The sequence below is a fragment of the Bos taurus genome, chromosome 5 (assembly GCF_002263795.3).
Source record: "Bos taurus isolate L1 Dominette 01449 registration number 42190680 breed Hereford chromosome 5, ARS-UCD2.0, whole genome shotgun sequence".
NCBI lineage: Eukaryota > Metazoa > Chordata > Mammalia > Artiodactyla > Bovidae > Bos > Bos taurus.
In genome coordinates this window covers 63,655,597-63,682,908 of record NC_037332.1, presented here as the reverse complement: position 1 = coordinate 63,682,908, position 27,312 = coordinate 63,655,597, and the positions used below count along the sequence as shown (strand labels likewise).

The 27,312-nt window shown below is 37.7% G+C and overlaps 1 protein-coding gene and 1 pseudogene across 4 annotated transcripts in view; one reads left to right on the top strand and one right to left on the bottom strand.

Annotated features, from left to right (window-relative positions):
* ANKS1B (ankyrin repeat and sterile alpha motif domain containing 1B) overlaps positions 1-27,312 on the top strand; it is a 1,158,555-nt gene that overhangs the window by 364,159 nt on the left and 767,084 nt on the right. The gene's annotated exons all lie outside the window — the stretch shown is intronic.
* Positions 1,175-21,763, bottom strand: LOC101903783 (DDB1- and CUL4-associated factor 13-like; annotated as a pseudogene).

The following is a 27,312-nucleotide window of genomic DNA, read 5'->3' as shown; positions in this document are numbered from 1 at the left end:
TTTAATAGCCCACTTATTCCTTTGCCTCAAAACAGTAAGTCATCTGAACAACCAAAACTCATCCAACCCCATAAGGTGCCCACCAAGGAACACAGAGAGAGAAAGGCTTGAAGTGGTTTTTTGAATAATTCAAGGGAGTATTTTCTGTATTTTGCTTCCCTTTGGAGTTCGTATGTCCTAAAGGGAAAAATTCAAGGAGTAAAATAAAGGAAAAGTCTGGGCTTGCTTTATCCCTTATGAAATAAAGGAATCAATAAATGTTGGTTGAATGTTGAATATATTTGCTATACTCAGAAGTTAGATATGTGCTACAACACTTTAACTTGGGAGATAGAAAAGAAATGCAAAGGTCCTCTTGGTTTTTCAGATATAGAAATAGGGCTAGCCTATGGGTGCCTTAAAGGAACATATTTTTGTGCTTTCAAAAAGAAAGGATCAAGTGATTAAAATGTCTTATGCAATTAACAGTATTTTAGGAGTATATCAATAGTTCTATGAATTACAGTAATCTTCTTTCTCAGTTCCAGTAAGTTTACCCAATGATAAGTGGAGCCACATAACCAAAGAGACAGATAATTTACCTATGGCTCAGAGGAGAGCTACAAGAATTGTCTAATAACCAGAAATTGTTTTGCAGAGGAAGGGATAAAATAGCAGGCTTTTTATCCTGAGGAAGGACTTTTAAAAAGCATTTTTGAAAACTGCACAGAGAATAAATACAATTGAAAAAAATTCTGATCTAATTCTTTTATGTGTCATATGGAATCCTAGGAAGAATCATTGCAATAATTATCCAAAGTAATGTTCAATGTAACAAAAGAGATGTTTGGTCTTAAATGTATATGCATTTAAGTGTAGAATGTCCAAATTAACAGGTCAAAGGGAAAGTATTAATATATGTGCAGTTTCTAACAGCAAAAAAATAGGCTAGTTTGTAAATACCGTATTCTTCAATGAAGAAAACAAAAATCAAGAATAAAATGTTGGATAGTCTTATCAACCAGGTCATCTTTAAAGACAGCTTTTCAAGATAGCAAAAATGTGCAACAATTAAGCTTGACTCATGTAACTAAAACATTCGTTGCTATACTAGCAGCAGTACTTTTTTTAATAGAGTTCACAATTCAGAACACAACCAATAATTATATATTAGTATCAGTAGGAACACCAAATATTATCTCACAACCGCCACTAGGTATTTCTTCTTGTCTGACACAGTCTGCACAGATCCAGGCTTGCTGCGTTTGATACAATTCAGTTCATCAACGAGCTTCTTTCATGATGTGCTGCTCCTGAATCTGGCTGGAGACAGATTTTGGTAGATATTGGTGATGAGAGATACGTTTTATGTGAGGATGATGTTGAAGTTTCTCCTTTAACTTCTGGTTATAATCTGTGGCTGCTTTCTCTCATGATGTAAGCACCTAACTTCTCAGAAGCATTAGCTTTCCACGGATGAATGTTAATTTCATCAGATCCACACATAATGTACTTGCTGTCAGAAGTCCATTTCACACAGATAACGTGTTGCATTCTCTTTGTGTGATAGACTTCCTTGCTTCTACTTTTGTCCACAGGAAAGATTCGAATAGATTTGTCAAACTAGCAGACACAAACTCTTTCCCAGTGGGTGAGTAACCCACATCAAGTACTGCAGACACATGATGCATATGTACCATTATAAGAATGTGCAGTGCATGCATATAAAAAGTATATAAGTTGTAATCTTTGCTGCAGTAAAAACTAAAGCTTCCACAGGGTTCCAGCAAGTTGTATTTGTTCTCATATCTAAGATGACCTTTTTCAGAGGAGTAGCTTGCCCCATATCATACAGTGCTATATTCCTGTCAGAAGAACAACTTCCCAAGAGAAATGTCTCAATTTGGTTAAATTTAACACTGCTTATACTGTCAAATCCTCAAGTCATTGAACATATAGGATTGGTTCTTTGTTCATCCCAAGGGTCTATTTGCTGTCCACATGTGGCAAAACAGCTTTTTTCCAGTGATGATCAATTCCTGTATATGCTATCTTTCCTAATATTGTAGGCAATGGTTCCTCCTCTTCTCCATAGCTTGGTCCATCCATATTCCATTGCTTGGCAGTTTTGTCATCATCAACAGTATAAAAACAAAGTCCCACAAAAGTGAGTACATATTCCTCGTACAAAAAGACCTTTATGTGCTTGTATTGTACGAATATATTTTCATTTAGCGAAGTTCCAAATTTTAACCTATCTCCATCACATGCCCCAGAAAGGACATTAGCCAGACTCTCTGGATGCTTTGCCCAGCAACTGACTCTATCTCAGTGACCATCCAGGGAAGCAAGGAATGGTTTTGCAAATACCCGTTCCAGTTTGGTAGCATTTAAAGCTCTTACATATTCCTGTGGGACCTCAAAATGATGTAAAGTAGGCTCGTGGTTTCTTGGTACTCTCTGTAAGTCCAACTTGGTTTCACAGATGTAGTTGTCTGGGTTCATGCTCAGAATCTTTACTTTTATCTTGCTTCTAATTCTCCCTGAATCTCATTAGCTTTTATCTCTAGGTCCTGTTGCCATGGCCTCATCCACCAACACATGCCACTTCTCCCAAGTTCCTTCTTTTATTAATTTCTAATTTTATTATTTTGTGGTCAGAGAATATATTTTGTATAACTTCATTTCTTTCAAATTTATTTGTACTTATTTTGTGGTCTAACATGAAGTTTATTCTGGAGAATGTTCCATGTTCACATAAGAATACTGTGCATTTGGTGGAATGCCCTATAGCTAGATCACTGTTAGATCCAGCTGACTTATGGTGCTGTTCAAGTCTTCTTTTTGCTTCTTGATCTTCTGCCTAATTGTTCTATTCATTATTAAAAGTGGAATATTCAACACACTGATTGTTATTGTTGAATTGTGTATTTTCCCCTTCAATTCTGTCGGTTTTTGTCTCATGTGTTTTAGGATTCTCTTAAGTGCATGTGTGTTTATATGTTTTGTTCTCCTAATGGATTGACCCGTTTAGCTTTATAAATATATAAAATGTTCTATTTTAAATCTCTAGTAACAATTTCTGTCTTAAAGCTTCTTTTGTTCAGTGTTAGCATAGTCACTTTCTTTTTCTTTGGGTTATTGTTCTTATGGTATATCCTTTTCTATCTTTTTACGTTAAATCTACTAGTGCCCTGGAAGATAAAGCATGCCTCTTGTAGATGCTATGTAACTGGATTATTAAAAAACAAACAAACAAAAACTATCCTGCCAATCATTGCCTTTGGTTTGGAGTGTTGTGTACACTTACAATTAATATAATTACCAATAAAGTAGGACTTAATCTCCTTAATAAAATGGAAGCATTTTATTATTTGTTTTCTGTGTATTATATACTTTCTCTTCTCTTTCTTTTTCTCATTTACACCTATCCTTTGTGTTAAAGATATATTTTCTAGTTTACTATTTTAATTCCCTCGGAGCTCCTTGCATTATTTTTGTTATTGTTGCTATTTTCTTATTGGGTCATTATAATTAATCAGTTCAGTTCAGTCACTCAGTTCTGTCTGACTCTTTGTGATCCCATGAACTGCAGCACACCAGGCCTGCCTGTCCATCACCAACTCCCGGAGCCTACCCAAACTCATGTCCATTGAGTCGATGATGCCATCCAACCATCTCATCCTCTGTCGTCCCCTTCTCCTCCTGCCCTCAATCTTTCCCAGCATCATGGTCTTTTCAAATGAGTCAGCTCTACACATCAGGTGGCCAGAGTATTGGAGTTTCAGCTTCAACATCCATCAGTCCTTGCAATGAACACCCAGGACTGATCTCCTTTAGAATGAACTGGTTGGATCTCCTTGCAGTCCAAGGGACTCTCAAGAGTCTTCTCCAACACGATAGTTCAAAATCATCAATTCTTTGATGCTCAGCTTTCTTTATACTCCTACTCTCACATCCATATATGACTACTGGAAAAACCATAGCCTAGACTGGACGGACCTTTGTTGACAAAGTAATGTCTCTGCTTTTTAATATGCTGTCTAGGTTGGTCTTAACTTTCTTTCCAAGGAGTAAGCGTCTTTTATTTTCATTTATTTTTTATTTATTTTTTTAAAAGTTGTTTTTAATTTTATTTTTTTAAAATTTTATTTTATTTAACTTTACAATATTGTATTGGTTTGCTTATATCAAAATGAATCTGCCACAGGTATACATGTGTTCCCCATCCTGAACCCTCCTCCCTCCTCCCTCCCCATACCATCCCTCTGGGTCGTCCCAGTACACCAGCCCCAAGCATCCAGTATCATGCATCGAACCTGGACTGGCGACTCTTTTCATATATGATATTATACATATTTCAATGCCATTCTCCCAAATCATCCCACCCTCTCCCTCTCCCACAGAGTCCAAAAGGCTGTTCTGTACATCAGTGTCTCTTTTGCTGTCTCGTATTCGGGGTTATTGTTACCATCTTTCTAAATTCCATATATATGCGTTAGTATACTGTATTGGTGTTTTTCTTTCTGGCTTACTTCACTCTGTATAATAGGCTCCAGTTTCATCCACATTAGAACTGATTCAAATGTATTCTTTTTAATGGCTGAGTAATACTCCATTCTGTATATGTACCAAGCTTTCTTATCCACTCATCTGCTGATGGACATCTAGGTTGCTTCCATATCCTGGCTATTATAAACAGTGCTGCAATGAACATTGGGGTACACGTGTCTCTTTCCCTTCTGGTTTCCTCAGTGTGTATGCCCAGCAGTGGGATTGCTGGTTCATAAGGCAGTTCTATTTCCAGTTTTTTAAGGAATCTCCACACTGTTCTCCATAGTGGCTGTACTAGTTTGCATTCCCACCAACAGTGTAAGAGGGTTCCCTTTTCTCCACACCCTCTCCAGCATTTATTGCTTGTAGACTTTTGGATCACAGCCATTCTGACTGGTGTGAAATGGTACCTCATAGTGGTTTTGATTTGCATTTCTCTGATAATGAGTGATGTTGAGCATCTTTTCATGTGTTTGTTAGCCATCTGTATGTCTTCTTTGGAGAAATGTCTATTTAGTTCTTTGGCCCATTTTTTGATTGGGTCGTTTATTTTTCTGGAGTTGAGCTGTAGGAGTTGCTTGTATATTTTTGAAATTAGTTGTTTGTCTGTTACTTCATTTGCTATTATTTTCTCCCATTCTGAAGGCTGTCTTTTCACCTTGCTTATAGTTTCCTTTGTTATGCAGAAGCTTTTAAGTTTAATTAGGTCCCATTTGTTTATTTTTGCTTTTATTTCTGATATTCTGGGAGGTGGGTCATAGAGGATCCTGCTGTGAGGTATGTCGGAGAGTGTTCTGCCTATGTTCTCCTCTAGGAGTTTTATAGTTTCTGGTCTTACGTTTAGATCTTTGATCCATTTTGAGTTTATTTTTGTGTATGGTGTTAGAAAGTAGTTTAGTTTCATTCTTTTACAAGTGGTTGACCAGTTTTCCAAGCACCACTTGTTAAAGATATTGTCTTTAATCCATTGTATATTCTTGCCTCCTTTGTCAAAGATAAGGTGTCAATATGTGCGTGGATTTATCTCTGGGCTTTCTGTTTTGTTCCATTGATCTATATTTCTGTCTTTGTGCCAGTACCATACTGTCTTGATAACTGTGGCTTTGTAGTAGAGCCTGAACTCAGGCAGGTTGATTCCTCCAGTTCCATTCTTCTTTCTCAAGATAGCTTTAGCTATTCGAGGTTTTTTGTATTTCCATACAAATTGTGAAATTATTTGTTCTAGCTCTGTGAAGAATACCGTTGGTAGCTTGATAGGGATTGCATTGAATATATAAATTGCTTTGGATAGTATACTCATTTTCACTATATTGATTCTTCCAATCCATGAACATGGTATATTTCTCCATCTATTAGTGTCCTCTTTGATTTCTTTCACCAGTGTTTTATAGTTTTCTATATATAGGTCTTTAGTTTCTTTAGGTAGATATATTCCTAAGTATTTTATTTTTTTCGTTGCAATGGTGAATGGAGTTGTTTCCTTAATTTCTCTTTCTATTTTCTCATTATTAATGTATAGGAATGCAAGGGATTTCTGTGTGTTGATTTTATATCCTGCAACTTTACTATAGTCATTGATTAGTTCTAGTAATTTTCTGGTGGAGTCTTTAGGGTTTTCTATGTAGAGGATCATGTCATCTGCAAATAGTGAGAGTTTTACTTCTTCTTTTCCAATTTGGATTCCTTTTATTTCTTTTTCTGGTCTGATTGCTGTGGCCAAAACTTCCAAAACTATGTTGAATAGTTATGGTGAAAGTGGGCACCCTTGTCTTGTTCCTGACTTTAGAGGAAATGCTTTCAATTTTTCACCATTGAGGATAATGTTTGCTGTGGGTTTGTCATATATAGCTTTTATGATGTTGAGGTATGTTCCTTCTATTCCTGCTTTCTGGAGAATTCTTATCATAAATGGATGTTGAATTTTGTCAAAGGCTTTCTCTGCATCTATTGAGATAATCATATGGTTTTTATTTTTCAATTTGTTAATGTGGTGTATTACATTGAGTGATTTGCAGATATTGAAGAATCCTTGCATCCCTGGGATAAAGCCCATTTGGTCATGGTGTATGATCTTTTTAATGTGTTGTTGAATTTGATTGCTAGAATTTTATTAAGGATTTTTGCATCTATGTTCATCAGTGATATTGGCCTGTAGTTGTCTTTTTTTGTGGCATCTTTGTCAGGTTTTGGTATTGGGGTGATGGTGGCCTCATAGAATGAGTTTGGAAGTTTACCTTCCTCTGCAATTTTATGGAAGAGTTTGAGTAGGATAGGTGTTAGCTCTTCTCTAAATTTTTGGTAGAATTCAGCTGTGAAGCCGTCTGGACATGGGCTTTTGTTTGCTGGAAGATTTCTGATTACAGTTTCAGTTTCCATGCTTGTGATGAGTCTGTTAAGATTTTCTATTTCTTCCTGGTCCAGTTTTGGAAGGTTGTACTTTTCTAAGAATTTGTCCATTTCTTCCACGTTGTCCATTTTATTGGCATATAATTGCTGATAGTAGTCTCTTATGATCCTTTGTATTTCTGTGTTGTCTGTTGTGATCTCTCCATTTTCATTTCTAATTTTATTGATTTGATTTTTCTCCCTTTGTTTCTTGATGAGTCTGGCTAATGGTTTGTCAATTTTATTTATCCTTTCAAAGAACCAGCTTTTGGTTTTGTTGATTTTTGCTATGGTCTCTTTTGTTTCTTTTGCATTTATTTCTGCCCTAGTTTTTAAGATTTCTTTCCTTCTACTAACCCTGGGGTTCTTCACTTCTTCCTTTTCTAGTTGCTTTAGGTGTAGAGTTAGGTTATTTATTTGACTTTTTTCTTGTTTCTTGAGGTATGCCTGTATTGCTATGAACTTTCCCCTTAGGACTGCTTTTACAGTGTCCCACAGGTTTTGGGTTGTTGTGTTTTCATTTTCATTAGTTTCAATGCAAATTTTGATTCTTTTTTGATTTCTTCTGTGATTTGTTGGTTATTCAGCAGCGTGTTGTTCAGACTCCATATGTTGGCATTTTTAATAGTTTTTCTCCTGTAATTGACATGTAATCTTACTCCATTGTGGTCAGAAAAGATGCTTGGGATGATTTACATTTTTCTGAATTTACCAAGGCTAGATTTATGGCCCAGGATGTGATCTATCCTGGAGAAGGTTCCTTGTGCGCTTGAGAAAAAGGTGAAATTCATTGTTTTGGGATGAAATGTCCTATAGATATCAATTAGGTCTAACTGGTCTATTGTATCGTTTAAAGTTTGTGTTTCCTTGTTAATTTTCTGTTTAGTTGATCTATCCATAGGTGTGAGTGGGTTATTAAAGTCTCCCACTATTATTGTGTTATTGTTAATTTCTCCTTTCATACTTGTTAGTATTTGTTTTACATATTGCGGTGCTCCCATGTTGGGTGCATTTATATTTATAATTGTTGTATCTTCTTCTTGGATTGATCCTTTGATCATTATGTAGTGACCTTCTTTGTCTCTTTTCACAGCCTTTATTTTGAAGCCTATTTTATCTGATATGAGTATTGCTACTCCTACTTTCTTTTGGTCCCTGTTTGCATGGAAAATCTTTTTCCAGCTCTTCACTTTCAGTCTGTATGTGTCCCCTGTTTTGAGATGGGTCTCTTGTAGACAACATATGTAGGGGTCTTGTTTTTGTATCCATTCAGCCAGTCTTTGTCTTTTGGTTGGGGCATTCAACCCATTTATGTTTAAGGTAATTATTGATAAGTATGATCCCGTTGCCATTTACTTTATTGTTTTGGGTTTGAATTTATACACCGTTTTTGTGTTTCCTGTCTAGAGAATATCCTTTACTATTTGTTGGAGAGCTGGTTTGGTGGTGCTGAATTCTCTCAGGTTTTGCTTGTCTGGAAAGCTTTTGATTTCTCCTTCATATTTGAATGAAATCCTTGCTGGGTACAATAATCTGGGTTGTAGGTTATTTTCTTTCATCACTTTAAGTACGTCTTGCCATTCCCTCCTGGCTTGGAGAGTTTCTATTGAAAGATCAGCTGTTATCCTTATGGGAATTCCCTTGTGTGTTATTTGTTGTTTTTCCCTTGCTGCTTTTAATATTTGTTCTTTGTGTTTGATCTTTGTTAATTTGATTAATATGTGTCTTGGGATGTTTCACCTTGGGTTTATCCTGTTTGGGACTCTCTAGGTTTCTTGGACTTGAGTGATTATTTCCTTCCCCATTTTAGGGAAATTTTCAACTATTATCTCCTCAAGTATTTTCTCATGGTCTTTCTTTTTGTCTTCTTCTTCTTGGACCCCTATGATTTGAATGTTGTAGCGATTAATATTGTCCTGGAGATCTCTGAGATTGTCCTCTTTTCTTTTAATTCATTTTTCCTTTTTCCTCTCTTATTCATTTATTTCTACCATTCTATCCTCTAATTCACTAATCCTATCTTCTGCCTCTGTTATTCTACTATTTGTTGCCTCCAGAGTGCTTTTGATCGCATTTATTGCATTATTCATTATATATTGACTCTTTTTTATTTCTTCTAGGTCCTTGTTAAACCTTTCTTGCATCTTCTCAATCCTTGTCTCCAGGCTATTTATCTGTGATTCCATTTTGATTTCAAGATTTTTGAATTAATTTCACTATCATTATTTGGAATTCTTTATTAGGTAGATTCCCTATCTCTTCCTCTTTGGTTTGGTTTGGTGGGCATTTATCCTGTTCCTTTACCTGCTGGGTATTCCTCTGTCTCTTCATCTTGTTTAAATTGCTGAGTTTGGGGTGTCCTTTCTGTATTCTGGCAGTTTGTGGAGTTCTCTTTATTGTGGCGTTTCCTCACTGTGTGTGGGTTTGTACAGGTGGCTTGTCAAGGTTTCTTGGTTAGGGAAGCTTGTGTCAGTGTTCTGGTGGGTGGAGCTGTATTTCTTCTCTCTGGAGTGCAATGAAGTGTCCAGTAATGAGTTATGAGATGTCTATGGTTTTGGGGTGACTTTGGGCAGCCTGTATCTTGGAGCTTAGGGCTGTGTTCCTGTGTTGCTGGAGAATTTGCTTGGTATGTCTTGCCCTGGAACTTTTTGGCCCTTGTGTGGTGCTTGGTTTCAGTGTAGGTGTGGAGGCATTTGATGAGCTCCTGTCAATTAATGTTCCCTGGAGTCAGGATTTGGGCTTAAGCCTCCCGCTTCCAGTTATTGGTCTTATTTTTACAGTAGTCTCAAAACTTCTCCTTCTATACAGCACCATTGATAAAACATCTAGGTTAAAGATGAAAAGTTTCTCCACTCCTTTCGAAGACAATGGGTTGCTTTTCTGGGTGCCTGATGTCCTCTGCCAGCATTCAGAAGTTGTTTTGTGGAATTTACTCGGCATTTAAATGTTCTTTTAATGAATTTGTGGGGGAGAAAGTGTTCTCCCTGTCCTATTCCTCCGCCATCTTCCAAGGAGTAAGCGTCTTTTAATTTCATGGCTGCAGTCACCATCTGCAGTGATTTTGGAATCCCCCAAAATAAAGTCAGCCACTGTTTCCATTGTTTTCCCATCTATTTACCATGATGATGGGACTGGATACCATGATCTTAGTTTTCTGAATGTTGAGTTTTAAGCCAACTTTTTCACTCTCCTCTTTCACTTTCACCAAGAGGCTCTTTAGTTCTTCTTCACTTTCTGCCATAAGAGTGGTATCATCTGCATATCTGAGGTTATTGATATTTCTCCCAGCAATCTTGATTCTAGCTTGTGCTTCCTTCAACCCAGTGTTTCTCATGATGTAGTCTGCATATAAATTAAATAAGCAGGATGACAATATACAGCCTTGACATACTCCTTTTCCTATTTGGAACCAGTCTGTTGTTCCATGTCCAGTTCTAACTGTTGCTTCCTGATCTGCATACATATTTCTCAAGAGTCAGGTCAGGTGGTCTGATATTCCCATCTTTTTCAGAATTTTCCAGTTTATTGTGATCCACACAGTCAAAGGCTTTGGCATAGTCAATAAAGGAGAAATAGATGTTTTTCTGGAACTCTCTTGCTTTCTCGATGATCCATGGGATGTCGACAATTTGATCTCTGGTTCCTCTGCCTTTTATAAAACCAGCTTGAACATCTGGAAGTTCACGGTTCATGTATTGTTGAAGCCTGGCTTGGAGAATTTTGAACATTACTTTACTAGCATGTGAGAGGAATGAAATTGTGCGGTCATTTGCGCATTTTTTGGCATTGCCTTTCTTTGGGATTGGAATGAAAACGGAACTTTTCCAGTCCTGTGGCCACTGCTGAGTTTTCCAAATTTGCTGACATATTGAGTGTAGCACTTTCACAGCATCCACTTTTAGGATTTGAAATAGTTCAACTGGAATTCCATCACCTCCACTAACTTTGTTTGTAGTGATGCTTTGTAAGGCCCACTTGACTTCACATTCATGACTTAAAACAATCTATTTTGAATGAATACCAACATAATCTCAATAGTTTTTGAAAACTTCGCTTCAGTATCATTTCATTTTTTATACCCTTTTGCGTTATTTTCATACAACTCTACATTTCATTACATATTTTTACATTATAAACAATCAACCCACATTTATAATTATTGTTTTATGCAGTTGTTTTTAAATCAAATATGAGGTGAAAAGAGTTAAAAATAAAAATACATTCATATTTTGTTTCATATTTACCTAAGTAGCTACTTTACCTATGCTCTTTATTTCTTCATGTGGACTTGAGTTACTCTGTAGTGTTCTTCTATTTTGGGTTGAAAGTCTTTTAGTATTCTGCCAATACAGGAGACATAAGAGATGTAGGTTCAATTCCTGAGTTGGGGAGATCTCCTGGAGGAGAGCATGCCAACTCACTTCAGTATTCTTGACTGGAGAATCCCAGGGATAGAGGAGCCTGGTGTGCTATATAGTCCCTGGGGTCACAAAGAGTTGGACATGACTGAAGTGACCTAGCACATACATGGACACATTTCTTTCCTTTTTTTTTTTTTAAGACACAGCTACTACACTTCTCTAAATTTTTGTTTATCTGGAAATGTCTTAATTTATCTTGATTTTCTGAAGTATAGTTTTGCCGAATATAGAATTCTTGGTTGACATTTTTTTTTCTTCCAGCATTTTGAGTGTTTCAACTCATTGCCTCTGGACTCCATGATTTCTGAAAAGTTAGCTATTAATCTTACTGTGGATCCCTTCTACAAGATGAGTCATTTTTCTCTAGTTGATGTCTCATGAGTCTGTCTTTGTTATTCATACTTTGACTATGTGTCTATGTGTAGATCTCTTTAAATTTATCTTTCATGAAGTTTGTTGAACGTTTTGGATATGTAGATTAATTTTTTCCTTCAAATGTGGATTAAATTCTACACAAATTGCTGTACATTTTGGTTAATTTCCAGATTTCTCTGAAAATTTATTTTTAACATTTTTTATGAATATTCTTTTTGCTTTTAAGAGACATTTATTTCTTCTAGAAGTGCTTCTTCCTGGCCTTTAGAAGAGCCAAAGATTGAGTCATGTTTAAATTTAATGTTAAGTTGAACCAATAAGCAGATAAACTCAGATAAAGCAGAGTACTGGCAAGGAGTTTACTGATAGGTGAAATAAAGTAGATAAGATGGGTAAGCTAAAGGCTAAACTAAAAAGTTTTATTCTGAGTAAAACTATTTGGAAGGTACTTGAGTTCATTGACCATGAGTAATGTGAGAATAATGATGTTTGAAGATTATTTTAATGATTTTATGTAGAGTGAAAAGAAGTGAAGCTGTACAAGAAAGGAGATGAGTTTAGTGGCAGTGCCAAGAATGTACATGTGTGATGCCAAGGCATGTCTTAATATGTCTTAACATGGCAGCTATTGACATAGAAACACAAGGGTAGATCAGTCATAGGATTTGGTGGTAGACTGAATCTGTGAAAGAAGGGAATAAATGAGTTTTAAAAGATATAAATATTGCTGCTCTGCTTTGTAAAGATGATGGTAGAGTAATGTTAATGAGGATGATGAAAAAGCAGATGTGTGGCAGATTTTTATTTTGACATCTTATTTAACTAACAGTTCCTTCTTAAACTTCTTGTACCAGGCATGTGATCATAAAAAGTAAATTAATAGTTGTGTTGTATTTTAAAAACAGGGTCTAATACCATCAAAAGCTAAATAGTATTACGAGGCTTCCTAAATCACATTAATTTAGAAAAAAGAGAAGAAAAGGAAAGTTTTTTGTTTTTTAAATTCTAAAGATATTCCAAGATGTTTATTGTGTTAACTTACTTTTTTAACATGTAATTCTCTGGCAAAGCAGATGTAAAAAATCTACTGTTTTGTTAGTACAAAAAAATTGAGATTTAATTACTGTGTGTAGAAATGATAGGTTCACAGTCTTGAATGTGTATTAATAGAATGTTTTAATAATGTATCTTTTATAAGTGAAAGAGTCTTGGGTTCAAATTTCTCATTTCTTAGAACACAATGCTTTTCTTTTTTGGTCAGCATGTGCATTCATTATTGTTTTTCAAATGATTTTCCTTTTTTATTTTCCCATAGCTCTTGAGGAGAAAAAGGCAATAAAAATGAAATGACTACCAATGAGATGATTGCTTTAATCTCTGTAATTGAGAAATGTCAATTCCTGTGTGGGATCAAAGTCAGATTTCTGAACTCTTCCCTAACCTACAAACATTTTTCATTGAGTTGTTCACTTCTGTATGTACATCTAATAAGGGAGATAGTAGTACATATTCTCATGTTGCCCTTGTACCATAGTCTTCTTCAACAATATTTTAAATAATTATGTTATTCATCAGTGTTTATGTTCTTCCAGATTTTTCAAAACATTAAATTACAGAGACTTCCCTGGTGATCCAGTGGTTAAGACTCCATGCTTCCAACAGAAGGGTATCCTTGGGGAGGCATTAGAATCCTTAGGAAGTAAAACAGCTATTATACAATTCATATTGTTATTCAACAAATATTTACTGGATGATTACTGTTGTCCTCTAATAAGGCTACAGTCTGGAGCTATAACACCTATTTTTAGGGATGATATGAAGCTATAGGGGGTTTCCTTGGTGGCTTAGTGGTAAAGGATCTGCCTGCCAAAGCAGGAGATGTGGGTTCGATCTCTGGGTCAGGAAGATTCCCTGGAGAAGGAAATGGCAACTCACTCTAGTATTCTTGCCTGGAAAATCCCATGGACAGAGGAGCCTGGTGGGCTACAGTCCAAGGGGTCTCAAAGAGTCAGAGGGACTTAGTGACTAAACAACAACATGAAGCTATAGATCGCAAACTTGACCACTCTGTGGATGTACTATAAAGTGCCTGCAATTTCATACAGGCACAAAGCTTGTCTGTGACTGACAGGCTGGCTAAGTTGCTTCAGTCATGTCCAACTCTTTGCGACCCTCTGGACTGTAGCCCCCCAGAGTCCTCTGTCCATGGGGATTTTCCAGGCAAGAATACTGGAGTGGGTTGCCATGCCCTTCTCCAGGGGATCTTCCTGACGCAGGGATTGAACTCATATGTCTTATTCTCCTGCATTGACAGGTGGATTCTTTACCACTAGCGCCACCTGAGAAGCTTGTTTGTAGATTATATAAATCATGGGTCCTATATATCCATATCCATTTTTATCATTTTCAAATGTATATGTTTTGCTATGATTAATAAAGTAGAAATTTATTGTCACTTTTTGCTCATGTATTTGTTTCAGACAACAAATTCTAAAAGTATAACTTATCTACTGGAGTTGGGCAGAGAACGCAGGATTCTTTTTATGTGCTTCATTTTTTCATGTGGAGAGACACTGATCAGTTTAACTGGGTTTCTCTCTGCTCCTACTCATTCCTCAAGAGAGTTAATATGATATGTAAATTTGGGAACAGGAACTGAGCGTGTATCACTAATTGTCTTTTTGATCTTCTCATCTGCAAAGAGTATGTGTAGTTGAGCTTAGTAGTAAGGATCCTATCTGTCCAGGCTTGGGAGACCTGAGGCTAAGTCTGTCTAATTCTGTGATGTACTAGTAAAAAGCCTATATTGCTTGGTACCTAAGCAATGTTCTCTAGTATCTGCTCTGTTACTCACCAGTGTTGACATTTTAATCCATTTGCCTGAGTTTTTAATCCATGGTTTGGCTAACTGCAGGCTCTGAGCCAAATCTGACCCACGCAGGCCAAATCTGGAGAGGCTCCTCTGTTTACATCTTTACATGTGTGTGTCTCTTTATTGCTACAACAGCAGCTTTGAGTGGTTGCAACAGAAATCATATGGCCTGAAAACCTAAAATATTTATTCTCTGGCCCTTTGCAGAAAAGATTTGTCAACCTCTAGACTCCTATCTGTAATTTGGGCAGAGGATGAAAATGTTATTTATTACACTCCCTAAATTTCTAAATTAATTCTAATATTACATTATAGGAATTTGTAAAAAATTGTTACTTTGAAAAACATGCTTTATCATTCAAAATGGTAGGAACCCTTTGTGTAAAAATGGAATGGACTTAGAGATGGGAGACTGGTATTCAAGTCACAGAAGGATGAGTTGAAGTTTGAACTAGTTTGGTGATTATGAAAATAGAAAAGTAATACTGGGTTTAGGAGTTATTATGAAATGCAAATTTTATAAAAGTTGGTGACTACTTCTTTATGGTAATAGTAAGCATGACAGAACAGGAGAAAGAATAATGTCTCCAAGAGTTTGAACCTAGGTGACTGGATGAATGTCCTAGGAGCAGTATGTGATATATTTTCTTATTTTGACTGCCTTGCCTTTGGCCCTTTAAGTCACACATTCACTAACATCAGGAATAAAGACCCCAAAACTACTTATAGTAGTTACCCCAGACTCTTCACCATTACCAGACCTACCAAACTGAGCATATGACTTTATAACTTTAACATCAGTCTAGCAGTTTGTTCTTATAAACTTGGTGATGCCCTTTGTCTTCTCATTAAGTCTCAGTTATTTTTCTAATAGGTTTATCTCCTTGCTCTCTGTACCTAGTTGTGAATACTTTTATGTATGTATTGGATTGGCCCAAAAGTTACTTTGGTTTTTAAGTAAACATAAAAGACATATTTTTCATTTTCATCACAAATTTCATTGAACAACATATTCACTGTTACCTTCTGCCATTTTCTGGGCAACTTCATAATTCCATCTTACACAGATTTTTTTTTCTTTTTGGGCAAAGAACTGTTTCAGGTTCCTTTTTACAGTCTTCCAGGGAATTGAAATTTTTTCCATTAAGACAGTTTTGTAAAGACTAAAATAAATGGAAATTTGAAGGTGTAATGTCTAGCCAACACAGCAGATGAATCAGAACTTCCCAGCTAAGCTGTAACATTTTTTTGTTGGTTATCAGAGAAACATGCAGTCTTGCATTATTCCTGATGGATGGTTGTTGTTGCTGCTCAGTCGTGTCCGATTCTTTGCAACCCCATGGACTACACCATGCCAGTCTTCCCTGTCCTTCATCATCTCCCAGAATTTGATCAAACTCATGTCCATTGAGTCAGTGATGCCATCCAACCATCTCATCCTCTGTTTACCCCTTCTCCTCCCACCTTCAATCTTTCCAGCATCAGGGTCTTTTCTAATGAGTCGGCTCTTCTCATCAAGTGACCAAAGTATTAGAGCTTCAGCTTCAGCTGCAGTCCTTCCAATGAATATTCAACTGATTTCCTTTAGGATTGAGTAGTTTGACTTCCTTGAAGTCCAAGGGACTCTCAAGTCTTTTCTAACACCACAATTCAAAAGCATTAATTCTTCGGTGCTCAGCCTTCTTTATGGTCCAACTCTAACATCCATACGTGACTACTGGAAAAAAATCATAGCTTTGACTTGTCTTCCTGGGGAGGCCTTATAAATATCTGAGAAAAGAAGTGAAGCTAAAGGCAAAGGAGGAAAGGAAAGATATACCCATCTGAATACAGATTTCCAAAAAATAACAAGGAGCTATAAGAAGGCCTTCCTCAGTGATCAATGCAAAGCAATAGAGAAAAATAAGAAAATAGAAAGACTAGAGACCTCTTCAAGAAAATTAGAGATCCCAAGGGAACATTTCATGCAAAGATGGGAACAGTAAAAGGCAGAAATGGCAAGGACCTAACAGAAGCAGAAGATGTTAAGAAGAGGTGGCAAGAATACACAGAACTATACAAAAAAGACCTTCATGACCCAGATCATCACGATAGTGTGATCACTCACTTAGAGCCAGACATCCTGGAATGTGAAGTCAAGTGGGCCTTAGGAAGCATCACTTTGAACAAAGCTAGTGGAGGTGATGGAATTCCAGTTGTGCTATTTCAAATCCTAAAAGATGATGCTGTGAAAGTACTGCACTATGAGATAGGAAATTTGGAAAACTCAGCAGTGACCACAGGACTGGAAGGGGTCAGTGTTCATTGCAATCCCAAAGAAAGACAATGTCAAAGGATGTTCAAACTACCACACAATTGCATTCATCTCACATGCTAGCAAAGTAATGCTCAAAATTCTCCAAGCCAGGCTTCAATAGTACATGAACTGTGAACTTCCAGATGTTCAAGCTGGTTTTAGAAAAGGCAGAGGAACCAGAGATCAAATTGCCAACATCTGCTGGATCATTGAAAAAGCAAGAGAGTTCCAGGAAAACATCTACTTCTGCTTTATTGACTATGTCAAACCCTTTGACTGGGTGGATCACAACAAACTGTGGAAAATTCTTAAAGAGATCAGAACACCAGACCACTTTACTTGCCTCCTGAGAAATCTGTATGCAGGTCAAGAAGCAACAGTTAGAACCAGACATGGAACAATAGACTGGCTCCAGATTGGGAAAGGAGTACATCAAGACTGTATATTGTCACCCTGCTTACTTAATTTATATGCAGAGTATATCATGTGAAATGCTAGACTAGATAAAGCACAAGCTGGAATCACGATTGCTGGGAGAAATATCAGTAACCTCAGATATGCAGATGACACCACCCTTATGGCAGAAAGCAAAGGAGAACTAAAGAGCCTCTTGATGAAAGTGAAAGAAAAGAGTGAAAAAGTTGACTTAAAACTCAACATTCAAAAACCTAAGATCATGGCATCTGGTCCCATCACTTCATGGTAAATATATGGGGAAACACTGGAAACAGTAAGACATTTTATTTTCTTGAGCTCTAAAACAGTGAGAGATTTTATTTTCTTGGGCTGCAGATGGTGACTGCAGCCATGAAATTAAAAGACACTTACTCCTTGGAAGGAGAGCTATGACCAACCTAGACAGCATATTAAAAAGCAGAAGCATTACTTTAACAAAGGCTCATCTAGTCAAGGCTATGATTTTTCCAGTAGTCATGTATGGATGTGAGAGTTGGACTATAAAGAAAGCTGAGTGTTGAAGAATTGATACTTTTGAACTGTGGTGTTGGAGAAGACTCTTGAGAGTCCCTTGGACTGCAAGGAGATCCAACCAGTCCATCCTAAAGGAAATCAGTCCTGAATTTTCTCTGGAAGGACTGATGTTGAAGCTGAAACTCCAATACTTTGACCACTTGATGTGAAGAACGGACTCATTTGAAAAGATCCTGATGCTGTGAAAGATTAAAGACTGGAGGAGAAGGGGATGATAGAGGATGAGATGGTTAGATGGCATCACTGACTCAATGGACATGAGTTTGAGTAAACTCTGGAAGTTGGTGATGGATAGGGGGCCTGGCGTGCTGCAGTCTAACGGGTCGCAAAGAGTCAAGACATGACTGAGCAACTGAACTGAACTGAACAATTGATAAATTAGCCAGAAAGATATTTATATCAATTCACACTTCAAATAAGACTGTATAGTATACCCATTTTTCCAAACCCTCACTAACACTGTGTTATAGCTATAGCAATTTGATCAGGAAAGGTGGATCATGTTTTACTTTAACTTGCATATATTTAATTATAAATGAGATCAAACAGCTTTTTATAGAAGAAATTTCTAGCTATTTATCATGAATTGCACCTATCCTTTGCTGACTTTTCTCCTTAGGTTGATGATCTCTTTAATCCCAATCTGTACTTCTCTTTATATAATAAAGATATTAGATCTTTGTCACACATATCAAAGAATTTTCCCAATTCTGTTACGTTTCTTAATTTTGATTTTGTATTTTAGTGGCTTTATGAAAGTTTCATGTTTGTAGGTACTCAAATTTATTAACCTTTTTCTCTACACCTCTGAATATGTGTCTGGTTATGGCTTCTGATCAAAGAACATTCTTATTTTAAGATTATTTTGCAAGTATATTTACTTATTATTTAAATATTTAGCTGCAATTTATTTTATTTAAGGAATGGAGTATTAATACAGTTTTATTAATTCTTTCAAATGACTGGCCAGTTATCTTTTTGGCAATTATTATATAACCCATTGTTTTACTACTGATTTGAAATACCATAATACAATAAATGTGCACAAGCATTGAATCTTTGTTCTTTTAAGTTCTCTCTTCTGTTTTATTGCCTTGCAATTATTATACCAGAACCATTTATAATTTACTTAAATATCTGATAAATGTTGATCTCCACCCCCTCCATTATTTTTCTCTTTTCAAATTAATACCTAACTATTGTCAGAGATTTATTTTTCTAAATGCACTTTAGGATCATTTGTCAAGATCCAAAAGGTGTGGGAAGGAAACCATTCCATACTACTGCATTAAATTTAAGACTTAAACTTACATTTAATTTAAATGAGAGTGAAAGAATCACGATCTTTAAGATATTGAGTCATAAAAAGATGTATTTTTTCCATTGGAGTCCAATTTTAATGTTCCTCTCTCAGTCCTTAATAATTTCTATTGCTTCTCTATGTATGTTACTTTCTGCTAGTGTTACTGTATTAGTTTTTAGTTGTTGCAGTAACTAGTAATCACAAGTTTAGCAGCTTAAAAAGCCGTAACTTTATTATTGTATGTGTCTTAAGTCACTTCAGTCATCTCTGATGCTACGTGACTCTATGGACTATAGCCAGCCAGAATCCACAGGATTCTCCAGGCAAGAATACTGGAGTGGATTGCTATGCCCTCCTCCAAGGGATCTTCTGGACCCAGAGATTGAACCTGCATCTCTTATGTCTCCTGCATTCGCAGGCATGTTCTTTACCACTGAAGTGAAGTGAAGTCACTAAGTCATGTCTGACTCTTTGTGACCCTATGGACTATAGCCTATCAGGCTCCTCCATCCATGGAATTTTCCAGGCAAGAATACTGGAGTGGGGTGCCATTTCCTTCTCCAGGAGCTCTTCCCAACCCAGGGAATGAACCCAGGTCTCGTGCATTATAGGCAGACACTTTACCATCTGAGCCACCAGGGAAGTTCTAGAGCCTTATTATTAATATTTGCATTTCTGGAAGTCTAAAGAATGTCCCTCTGGGCTAAATCCCAGGTTTTGATAGGGCTGCATTCCTTTCTGGAGATTCTAGAGGAGAATCTGTTTTCTTACCAGTCTATCTTCTATGAGCTGTGTTCATTCCTTGGCTCATGGCTGCCTTTATACCTTGAAAACCAGCAATGGCCAGTCAAGTCTTTTACATTGCATCAATCCAACACCAACTCTCCTTCCCTCTTTCACATATAACGAGCGTTGTGATACTGGGCCACTTGGATAATCCACGATGATCTCCCCATCTCAAGATTCTTAAGAAAGCTCCTTTTGCATGGGACGTAATATATTCACAGATTTTGGGAAAGTTAGGACATTATTGTCTTACAATGTCTTCATCCTCTTCTCCCACTCAAAGTCTGTTATTTTCTTATTATTGTGTATTTATGTTGTTATCTTCCTCATTGTAAAGTCACTGTAAGTCTGTAGGGGATACTTCTCTTGATACTGCAGGACACATCAGAGCAGTAAAACTGTATCCAATAGCTTTCACCTACTTTGAGTTATTTAGAATTGTGAGTCATCTCTAACTTTGAAAGAGCTATAATACCACACTCCCTTGCATTAGTATTATTTTTCCCTTTATGAGAAAAATAATTCAGGAAGCAGTGAATACATGCAGGTATCTTGTATCATAGTACCAACATAGTACTTCTATTTCCATTGTCTTATTTACTAAAGTCTTCAAACTTGTCTAAGTCAAACCACCATCTTCTGCTCTCAAGAGATGTCTTGTATCAATCAGGCTAAATTTAAAGTCAGTTGTTGACAACCTGCTACTTGCCAAGCGAATGCTCACCTTGAGCTGAAACCTGTCTCCTTGTTACCATCTCTCTATCTGCACTCTTTCTGACAATTATAGTGATTCTTCTGTTTTTCAAGTACTTGTGAAATGTGTTTTTCCTACCTTTTCTCCTTTAATCTTTCCCCATATGACATGAGTTTGATACTCAGCACTTTCCTTATCCATGTGCAGAGAAAGTAGTTCCTGTGGTCTTTGTATCTCCTCAAACGTCAGCCCCCGCACCAAGCTGAGTGTGCCAGGTGTGGTTTGCTGCAGTGCTGGTTAAGCTGCTTCGCTTTCCCGTATGTGCTTAAGAAAGAGCTGTATTTAGGAGGTAAGTTCAAGAGGTATCTTGTCAAAATTGTCTAGAAAAGCCTCTAGATCACTTTATTTCTGATTAAAAAAAAAAAAAAAACCTACATCATTGATATTATTAAGAAATGACTATGCCCATACGTGGATCCCTGATCATTGCTAAGGTTTTTCATAAGTCAGAGGCCAAGTATCCTTCAGCCCTTTTGATGAATAAAATCTTGTCCTCCTTTGCAAGAACTTCCCTCGGAGCTCAGTTGGTAAAGAATCACCTGCAATGCAGGAGACCCCGGTTGGGTTCCTGGGTTGGGAAGATCCCCTAGAGAAGGGATAGGCTACCCACTCCAGTATTCTTGGGCTTCCCTTGTGGCTTAGCTGATAAAGAATCTGCCCACAATGCAGGAGACCTGGGTTTGATCCCTGGGTTGGGAAGATTGCCTGGAGAAAGGAAAGGCTACCCACTCCTGTATTCTGGCCTGGAGAATTCCGTCAACTGTGTAATCCATGGGGTGGCAAAGAGTCAGACACAACTGAGTGACTTTCACTTTCATCTTCACTCCTTTACAAAGGATGGTTAATATCATACAGTTAGCCTGTCTTTTACAAATTCCTAAACCAGATTATTCCCAATTCTAATTAGCACAGAGGAAGGGAGGACTGTCATAGTCTCTAGTTTAAATATCATTCTTGTATTAAATCAGCCAGTGTCACATTATGTCTTTAGCTGATACATTACACTCTGACTCACACTTTCAGCTGTAACTCCTGTTTCTTTTTTCATGGTATTGCTAATCTATATACCCACATCCTGAATTTTTAAAACTCATTTCTTTACCAAACTATAGGACTTCATATTTAATCACTAATAAACTTTGACTTGTTAGACTGAGCCCACCCCTCATGATCTTCAACTTTTATAGGAACACAGTGCAAACAGAAAGTGAAAGTATATTACTATTGTTTATTTTTCTTGGGGAGGCGTAATATTAACTTACTTGGTGCTCTCAGTATACATATTTTAAAAGCAGCACTATTTGGTCCACGCATTGCACAACTAACTATAACAGGTACAGTAAAACTGACTAAGTAAGTCTAACCATTAACGCTGGTCATTCAGGAACTGTGAAGTTAGGCAGTATAGGGCCTTAGAGACGTGTTTAGAATTTGGGGACAAACCAGTAGTCCCTCAGACCTCAGAAAAGGGCTAGCAAAGACCAAGGCAGAGAACACAGTCTTAGGCATGCTACCATTATAAAAATTCAAGCTCAGAAATAAGTCTGGGATTCAGGAACCAGGCATTTGAATAAAGATAGAGGCAAAATATCAAGAAAAAAGCAAAAGCTGCTAACTAAACTGGAGCCAAATTCTGCTAGGCTGGGTACAATGGAACCTTGAAAAGTGAGTCACCAACTGTTGGACCTCAATTCTTTAAATCTCTTTGGTCCATTTCCAGGATTTACCATAAAGAGTGCTTTGGCAATAAACCTGTATAGCAAAATCCAAACTTCCCACAGTAAGGAAATAGCTTGCAAAGGCTAAGAGGTGGCAGGGTTAGGTATAACCTAACAATGAGCAGTTTCCTCTTTCCTTTAGTTCTGGCAATAAAGATCTTGTCATAGTCCTTTTATCTGTGATGCAATAGTACGAACACTATAGTTACTGATATAAGACCTAGGTTGTAGCCCTAAAACTTCCATTAACCAGATGTTAGTTAATATTGGACAGCTAATAATTCCAAGCCTTAGTTTCGGAATGGGGATCATAGTAACACTGGGAGGGCTGTTCAGTTCAGTTCAGTTGCTCAGTCGTGTCCAACTCTTTGTGACCCCACGGACTGCAGCATGCCAGGCCTCCCTGTCCATCACCAACTCCCAGAGTTTACTCAAACTCATGTCCATTGAGTCAGTGATGCCATCCAACAATCTCATCCTCTGTCATCCCCTTTTCCTCCCACCTTCAGTCTTTCCCAGCATCAGGGTCTTTTCAAATGAGTCAGTTCTTCACATCAGGTGGCCAAAGTATTGGAGTTTCAGCTTCAGCATCAGTCCTTCCAATGAATATTCAGGACTGATTTCCTTTAGGATGAACTAGTTAGATCTCTTTGCAGTCCAAGGGACTCTCAAGAGTCTTCTCCAACACCACAGTTCAAAAGCACCAATTCTTCAGCCCATAAAATCAATCCAGTCCCAAAGAAAGGCAGTCCCAAAGAATGTTCAAACTACTGCACAATTGCACTCATCTCACATGCTAGTAAAGTAATGCTCAAAATTCTCCAAGCCAGGTTTCAACAATACGTGAACCGTGAACTTCCAGATGTTCAAGCTGGTTTTAGAAAAGGCAGAGGAACCAGAGATCAAATTCCAACATCTGCTGGATCATGGAAAAAGCAAGAGAGTTCCAGAAAAACATCTATTTCTCCTTTATTGACTATGCCAAAGCCTTTGACTGCGTGGATCACAACAAACTGTGGAAAATTCTGAAAGAGATGGGAATACCAGACCACCTGATCTGCCTCTTGAGAAATCTTTATGCAGGTCAGGAAGTAACAGTTAGAACTGGATGTGGAACAACAGACTGGTTCCAACTAAGAAAAGGAGTATATCAAGGCTGTATATTGTACCCTGCTTATTTGACTTATATGCAGAGTACATCATGAAAAATGCTGGGCTGGAAGAAGCACAAGCTGAAATAAAGATTGCCAGGAGAAATATCAATAACTTCAGATTTGCAGATAACACCAATCTTATGGCAGAAAGCGAAGAAGAGCTAAAGAGCCTCTTGATGAAAGTGAAAGAGGAGAGTGAAAAAGTTGGCTTAAAACTCAACATTCAGAAAACTAAGATCATGGCATCTGATCCCATCATTTCATGGCAAATAGATGGGGAAACAGTGGCTGACTTTATTTTTTTTAGGGCTCCAAAATCACTGCAGATGGTGACTGCAGCTATGAAATTAAAAGACATTTACTCCTTGGAAGAAAAGCTATGACCAACCTAGATAGCATATTAAAAAGCAGAGACATTACTTTGCCAACAAAGGTCCATCTAGTCAAGGCTATGGTTTTTCCAATAGTCATGTATGGATGTGAGAGTTGGACTATAAAGAAAGCTGAGCACCAAAAAATCAATGGTTTTGAACTGTGGTGTTGGAGAAGACTCTTGAGAGGGGGGCTGTTATGAGAGCTAAATGATAATCATCTGACTAATGAAACGTTATTTACTTTTCAGACTGTAAAAACTTCATAAAGAATAATTTGCTATTCTTCTTACAGTGGTTTGAATCTGTGATAGTTTTTGAATGATATTATTTCAGATTTCATTAATTCAACAAATGTTTAATAAATGAAGAGAGCTCCCTTGCAGCAAGTTGGAAACGCACATTCTTGCATCCCGCCCTTGACTACTGAATCTGAAGTTCTTTAAGAGTAGGGCCTGGCCATGTCTGCTTTGACAACTCTCCAAACGACCCTGCCACCTGTGAGAGGGCTAGGCTGCATCCCCAGAGGTTGTGATGAAATGGCTGAGGGTGCAGCCTGGGCACTGGGATTTGGAAAGCTCTCTGTGACTCTCCTGTTGTCAAGGTCAGCAGACACCCTTCTGGGGGCAGACACCTCTCTGGAGCCAGACACGTGCAGTCCAATAGATGCTTCTGCAGCCGTAAAAGTGCCAAGTCTGCATGGTCGAACGTGGGAGCCACCATGCAGCCACTGAGCCCCTGAAATGAAAGCAAGGAGCTAAATTCAAATTGTATTTCATTAATTTAAATCTAAACAGTTGTAGGTGGCTGCCATCTAGGACAGTACAGTCCTAAAGCCACAGAAGGTTTCCCTGGTGGCTCAGTGGTAAAGAATCCACCTGCCAATGCAAGAGATGTTGGTTTTTTCCCTGGACTGGAAAGATTCTCCTGGAGGATATGGCAACTCACTCAAGTATTCTTGCCTGGGAAATCCCATGGACAGAGGAGCCTGGTGGGCTACAGTCCATAGGTCACAAAAGAGTCGACAGGACCTAGTGACTAAACAACAACAGTTTCAGATTTCATTAATTCAACAAATGTTTAGTAAGTGCATACTACATGAAAAAAATGTTTTGCTGTGGTCTTTACTGGCTTCCCTGGTGGCTCAGAAGGTAAAGAATCCTCCTGCAGTGTGGGAGACCTGGATCTGATATCTGGGTTGGGAAGATCCCCTGGAGAACGGAAAGGCTATCCACTCCAGATTTTTGCCTGGAGAATTCCATAGACAGAGGAGCCTGGCAGGCTACACTTTCATTTTTGAGCTTCCCAGGTGGTGCTCGGAGAAGACAATGGCACCCCACTCCAGTACTCTTGCCTGGAAAATCCCATGGACGGAGGAGCCTGGTAGGCTGCAGTCCATGGGGTCGCTAGGAGTCAGACACGACTGAGTGACTTCACTTTCACTTTTCACTTTCATGCATTGGAGATGGAAATGGCAACCCACTCCAGTGTTCTTGCCTGGAGAATCCCAGGGACGGAGGAGCTGCCTTCTCTGGGGTCGCACAGAGTCGGACACGACTGAAGTGACTTAGCAGCAGCAGCAGCAGCAGGTGGCGCTAGTGGTAAAGAACCTGCCTGCCAATGCAAAAGATGTAAGAGACACAGGTTTGATCCCTGGGTCGGGAAGATCCCCTGGAGAAGGGCATGTCATCCCACTTCAGTATTCTTGCCTGGAGATTCCTATGGACAGAGGAACCTGGCAGGCTACAGTCCATGGGATTGCAAAGAGTTGGACACAACTGAAGCGACCTGGAACTCAGCACTTGCCTCTGTAGTTCTTTAATCTAGTCAAGGAATCAGGCCTTGAAATACTAACTGAAATGATAGCTATTTTATGTATTTCTTTGTTAGCATGCATTCGTAGAGTCCTACTATGCAGGTGGCACATTTTTAGGTGCTAGACAAGCAGGTCTTTAGTTATTAGCACCATCATCTTACATTAATGGGATTATATTTCCCCTTTAGTTCATTCTTCCAGATCTTGTTATTTTAATGAGTTTATTCTCTGGATAATTAATGCATTGAATGTAATCATTCAGCATAGAAATTCTAAGATATTATGAAAGACCATATTAAATATTTAAAAAGAATCAATATGTACTATGACTAGAACATTTTATGATTCTTTCATCAGATAAAGTTATGATGAAATGAAATGAATTTATTTTGACCTGACTTTCTATTAGTAACATGGTAGTGTTTGAAAGTGAATTAATTGTGAGAGGAGCAGGGCTAGAGGCAAGGAGACCAGTTTGGAAGTGTTCCAGCAGTTCAAGTAACAAATAATGGTGACCCAGACCAAGGTGTTAGCGGGGGTAGAGAGAAATGAATGTGTTTGAGGTACAGAATTCAATGTTGAATATGGGACTTAGGGAATGACTGGGCATGATGCTGAAGAAGAGTGAGAATGAAGAATTGTCCCCAAGTTGTTTAAGTGACTGGTGTATGGAAGTACTGTTTACTGATAGGAAGCAAAGGAGAGGCAATGATTTGAGGAGAAATTGACAAAAATGTTTAAAGAACTTTTTTGAAAAATAGACATGAGGATAATCATAAATGCTTTGATAAGGATGAATATGCAGAGAGACATATCCTTCCAAATAGTTTAATCAAGGGCTTCCTTGGTGTCTCAGATGGTAAAGAATCTGCCTACAATGCGGGAGACCTGGGTTCAATCCCTGGGTCAGGAAGATCCCGTGGAGAAGGGAATGGCTACGCACTCCAGTATTCTTGCCAGGAGAATTCCATGGACAGAGGAGCATGGTGGGCTGTAGTCCATGGGGTTGCAAAGAGCCAGACAGTAGGGTTGTGGTGCTAGAATAGACTGATATATAGAATAATTAGAAAACCCACAAACAGATTCAATTATATAAGCATATATATGGTTCAAATATGTGGTTGAGCATGTAAACAGGGATACATGCACAATAATGCTCCCTTAAAAGAAAATCATTAAAATTTCAGTATGGTAAGATTGACTGAGTTATGATCATGTGTATACTGGGACTTAAATTCATTATGTAGTCATATACTTGTCCTTGAAACTTGTTCAGAATACATTATTAAAGGAAAATATCAAAGCAGAAAACATTACATACATTTGTGTATATATATAATATCTTTATGTAAATTTTACAGAAAATCTCTTGGACCTTTATCCTACTTGGGGTGGGAAAACGCAATGCCCTCCTTTCTTTTCTTAATAACAAAACATCTGGGAAATGTTTAAAAGTCTGTTGTCAGGAGAATGTGTAAATGAATGTGTGGTAATACTCACTTATATAGATACAGTTTCACAACAATGCAGGGAATTAT